At 51.5% G+C, this 4,907-nt stretch overlaps 1 non-coding gene and 1 pseudogene across 1 annotated transcript; both read left to right on the top strand.

The window, feature by feature from the left end:
• On the top strand, positions 1–138 carry LOC123736378 (uncharacterized; annotated as a pseudogene).
• Positions 139–831: 693 nt separating this feature from the next.
• LOC123736392 (U5 spliceosomal RNA) lies at positions 832–948 on the top strand. Its single transcript, XR_006766097.1, has one exon. It is a non-coding gene; the product is annotated as a U5 spliceosomal RNA (small nuclear RNA).
• The last annotated feature ends 3,959 nt before the right edge of the window (positions 949–4,907 follow it).

The following is a 4,907-nucleotide window of genomic DNA, read 5'->3' as shown; positions in this document are numbered from 1 at the left end:
TTAATATCTGATACGTCCCCATCGGGGGACTACATATTAAATGGATTTTTTCGAACAGGGAGTCGGAAATGGGGCTTGCTCCGTCCGCTCCACGCATCGACCCGGTATTGCAGTACCTCCGGGAATGGTGCAACACTTTTCTCCCATTGTCAAGGAAAAGAAATACACCAAATCTATGTAAAACAGCTAGCAGAAGAAGAGAAGGAATGAAAAAGAAGAATCATCCAAACTGAAACAAGTGCGAAGCCCCTTCATGGGGGTCCCCGTTTTCCCGCCATTTTACTTAAAAAAAAAAATATAAATAATACATTGGCCAGAGTGTGTGTGTGTGTGTGTGTGTGTGTGTGTGTGTGTGTGTGTGTGTGTGTGTGTTTTGAGCCCCCAAAAATACAATCACTTCACCAGGATTGTTTGTGTGTGTGTGTGTGTGTGTGTGTGTGTGTGTGTGTGTGTGTGTGTGTGTGTGTTTTGAGCCCCCCCAAAAATACAATCACTTCACCAGGATTGTGTGTGTGTGTGTGTGTGTGTGTGTGTTTTTGAGCCCCCCCCAAAAAATACAATCACTTCACCAGGATTGTGTGTGTGTGTGTGTGTGTGTGTGTGTTTTGAGCCCCCCCCAAAAATACAATCACTTCACCAGGATTGTCTGTCTGTCTGTCTGTCTGTCTGTCTGTCTGTCTGTCTGTCTGTCTGTCTGTCTGTCTGTCTGTCTGTCTGTCACTTTTTACCCACAGCCCTCGAAAACTTGGAAGAGTGGGTTCGGGGACCACCCGCGGGACCCGGCCTAGAGTGCACCGTGTGTGTCTCGGGCCCCGACCTCTGACTTCCATACGACTCTGGTTTCTCTTCATTACGCACAAGCCTTTCGCCTTTTACTAAAGACTTCCGTGGAGAGGAACACTTACGAGTTCAACGTATTTTTGGAAGGGCTTTGCTTCTGGCAGAGCCCGGTATCTTGTTTCAAGAGAAATTGACAGAGATGACGCCTCGAGACTTTTTGCTCAGGCGTTTGACTTGAAGCCGGCTGACCGACCGGCGTATTTTTTCCACTCAAAGTAGTCGCTCGGGCAATTGAGTTCAAGCCCGACGATGACTGGTGTATTTGCCGGGCATTGAACAAATAGTCGCACTAGGATTAAAGAGCTAGTGACCTAACGACGCATTAGCGACTTTTTAAAAAAACACACCCGCCTGTCACCAGGGAAGCGTTGGGTGAGGAGGAGCCAACTTTTGCCAAACCGATGAGGTCTGCCGAGGCCCCGGGGCCCGGCGGGTGCAGGGGTCAATTTGTGGGTTATCGCTTCTCGGCCTTTTGGCTCAGATCAAGCTTGGTACCGAGGTGCCCCAAAGCCCGCTGAGTCAGAAGGTCGAAGGCCGGAGGGAGTAAGAAGGAAAGCCAGTTAAGTTATTTTTCAACTTGGTTTCCGTTTTTTTCCGTGAGGAGATGGCGAACAACAGTAGCGCAGGGTCGGTCCCCAGGACTGGACTTAAGAACACAATCCGTTTCGCTTGGAAGAAGGAAGAAGATACACGCTTGCCAAGAGATTCCTTTGGAAGAACCGTTTTGATGGGGGCCCTGAAAGTCAAAGTCCCAGAGGTTATGTGTCTGCAGGGAAATGCTATGGAGGAAGCATATGACGTGACCTTTCATACAGAAGGTATGTGCGACATTATAATGGACAGAGCCAAAGCGGCTGCTGGAGAGAAGCCATTGTCCTTTTTCAATGTAACATGTCTGTCTAAGACCAATTTCAGAACTATTAATGTACATATGTACAATCCTCATGTAACGGATATCGCCATAGGGGCATTTCTGGGCCGTTTTTGTGACGTCACATCAGGGGCAAGATATGTGAAGGACTCTTTGGGATTCTGGAATGGCCGCCGTCAGTTCCAGGTGCTCCTTAGGCCGGATAAGGAAGGGTTTGATGGCTTCCTACATCCCCCGGCGGTCTTTTCTCTGGGTTCGGACAGGGGGATGCTCTTTTACACCCGTCAACCCCCTTTCTGTAAGAAATGTAGGGAGTATGGGCACGTTACAGCTGCCTGCAGTACAGGGAGATGCAGGTTTTGCAAATCGGGGAGCATGAGGCAAAGGACTGTAGGGAGCCGAAGGAATGCCACGGGTGTGGTAGTAGGCTGCACCTGTTCCGGGACTGTCCGTCCCGTCGGCAGTCATATGCCGAGGCGACGGCAGGCAGAAAGGAAGGAGGAGACTCTGTGGGGGAACATCTGCAAAGAAGGGACCCTGGGTCTAGCAAGAAAGACCCAGAGAAGAAGGAGCAGGAGAGACCATCCTCACCAACGCCCACTCCACGTGCAAGGGCCGGGAAAGAGGTGACATCAGGGCCGTCAGTGAAAGGAGGTGAGGGGTCCGCTATCCAGAAGCCGGAGGTGGAGGAGGCGGGTGGAGGAATGGAGAGCATGGGATCATTACTTGATGGGGTGGAGGGGCTTGGGGCCCTGGTAGAAATGGTGGAAAATCTTCCGGTGTTGGGGTCAAGGGCAGGGGAGTGGGCCTCAGACTCTGGTGTGCCGCTCGAACTCGGGCAGGATGGGAAGGAATCGTCAGTAGGGAGGGTGATCCCGGAACTGGAGCAGGAACCCTACGTCGGCAAGAAGAAGAGGACGAAGCGGAAGGGTGATGTGCAGAAAGAGGTGGGAGGCATAGGGGAAGGGGCAGGCAAGCGTGCGATGGGGGTTAAAGACAGTGCCGCTGATGTGGCCCCCCTGTCCTCACAGGACTCATCCCTCCCTTTACCCCTAGAGGAAATGGACATGACGACCGCTACTCTATCTCTGCATCCTGGGGATGGAGGGTCGCAAGGCTGTTCAGAGAAGCCGGAAACCTCCATCCCCAACCCTTTCCCGGCTTCATGGGCAGATGACTTGGGGGTCTTAGAGGAAGGGGGAGACAGAGTGTCCCAAGTTGTGCGCAAGCAGGTGGGCTCATCTGAGGAGGATCTGTATCCTTCGGATGAGGGGAGCATTTTTACTTCCCTGTCGGAGGAGATGGAGCGGGGGAGCATCGGGTGAGCCTCTTGTTTTGTTTTTTGTTATTAGTAGGTTGTTGTTAATGTTTTCATTATGGATAAAATTACTTTTGTTAGTTTAAATGTAAGGGGTTTGAGGGATAGGATAAAAAGAAGGGCGGTGTTTAGTTATTTAGAGGGTGTGGGGTTTGATTTTTGTTTTTTACAGGAGGTTCACCTAAGGGATGGGGGGATGTTGTGAGGTTTAAGAGGGAGTGGGATAAAGGGGAATCAGTTTGGGGTATAGGGGGGTTCACTCTTCGGGGGTAGGGATCTTGTTTGGGAATAGGGAGGTAAAGGTTGAGGATACTTTTGTTGTTATGCAGGGGAGGGTTTTGGGGGTGGATGTCACATTAAGAGATTGTAGGTATAGATTAGTTGGGGTGTACGGACCACAGGTGGCGGCAGACAGGAGGGAGATGGTGGACTGTCTGACGCCCCTGTGTGTCACAAATAGGCAGTTGGTGATAGGGGGGGACTTTAATATAGATTTAGGGGTAGGGGGGACAGCAGTGCAGGCGCCATCACCGGGCTAATGGCTTGCCATGGTCTGGTTGATGGTGGCCTGCACACTACTCCGAAAATGGCCGGTCCCACTTGGCGCAACTCCAGGGGGTTGCGCGGAGGCTTGACTATATTTTTCTATCCAGGTCCTTGGGTCAGTTGTCTGGTCGGCTGTTGCCTGTGTTCTTTTCAGATCACGACGGGTGCTCCTGCAGGTGAGTTCTCCAGTCTGCCTCTTCGGTAGGGGGGTATTGGAAGTTAGATCGGGAGGTGCTGGATGAGCAAGCCTTTGTTAATGCCTTTATTGGTGTGTTTCGGGGTTTGAGGGCCTCCGGTCCATGTGCGAGGGGGTGTTGGAGTGGTGGGACTTAGTCAAGGTAAGGATTAGGATCTTTATTATAGGATATTGTAAGAGGAGAAAAAGGGAGGAAAGGAGGGAGGTGGATCATATCCATAGGTTGCTCGAACTCGAGTACGAGGCAGGCAACCTCGGCGGGTCGGTCGACTGGGAGAGATCCACTGCCCTGAAGGCGCAACTCAGGGAGCTGCAGGAGCGGAAGGCTCGAGCTTTCCTGGAGCGTGCGCATAGCGGCTTTTTAGAACATAACGAGACTTGTTCCACAATGTTCTTTAAGTCGGTAAGGGATAGACAGAGTAGAAAGGTAATGTACGGGGTTAGGAAAGAAGATGGTAGTGTAGCTAGAGAGCCGGAGGAGATGGTCAGAGTAACAACTGATCATTTCCGAAGTTTCTTTAAGGAGAGGGAAGTAGATGTAGAGCAGGGAAATGTGTTTTTAGAACACTTGTCCCGGCGATTGCCGGAGGACATTAGAGAAGCGATGGAGGCTCAGATCTCCCTAGAAGAGGTTGAGAGCGCCCTTAGGAGGATGGGAAAAGGGAAGGTACCTGGGATGGATGGGCTGCCGGCCGAGTTTTACCTCAAGTTTTGGGGGATACTCGGACCGGTGGTCCTCGAAGTCTTGAAGGCCATTCTCGAGACGGGGTTCCCGGGGGATCAATGACCGTCGGTGTGCTGTCACTTCTTCACAAGAAGGGGGACGCCACAGACCTTGGCAACTGGCGGCCATTGACCATGCTGTGTGTAGACTACAAGATACTTGCAAAGGTCCTAGCGGATCGGTTGCGCACAGCCCTTCCCTACGTCGTTCATGAGGATCAGACGTGCGGGGTAGAGGGCCGCTCTATCAGGTGGAACCTGCAGTTGATTAGGGACTCCATCGCTTGGGTAGAAGATAGAGGTCTGCCTTTAATGGTAGCAGCGCTTGATCAGGCGAAAGCCTTTGATCGCGTGAATAGATCTTTTCTTTTCAGAGTATTAGGTAGATTAGGATTTGGGGAAAAGTTCATAGG

Source organism: Salmo salar, unplaced genomic scaffold (assembly GCF_905237065.1).
Source record: "Salmo salar unplaced genomic scaffold, Ssal_v3.1, whole genome shotgun sequence".
NCBI classification, from domain to species: Eukaryota; Metazoa; Chordata; class Actinopteri; order Salmoniformes; family Salmonidae; genus Salmo; species Salmo salar.
Note: the sequence above shows the minus strand (reverse complement) of the source record. Positions and strands in the feature narration are given on the sequence as shown.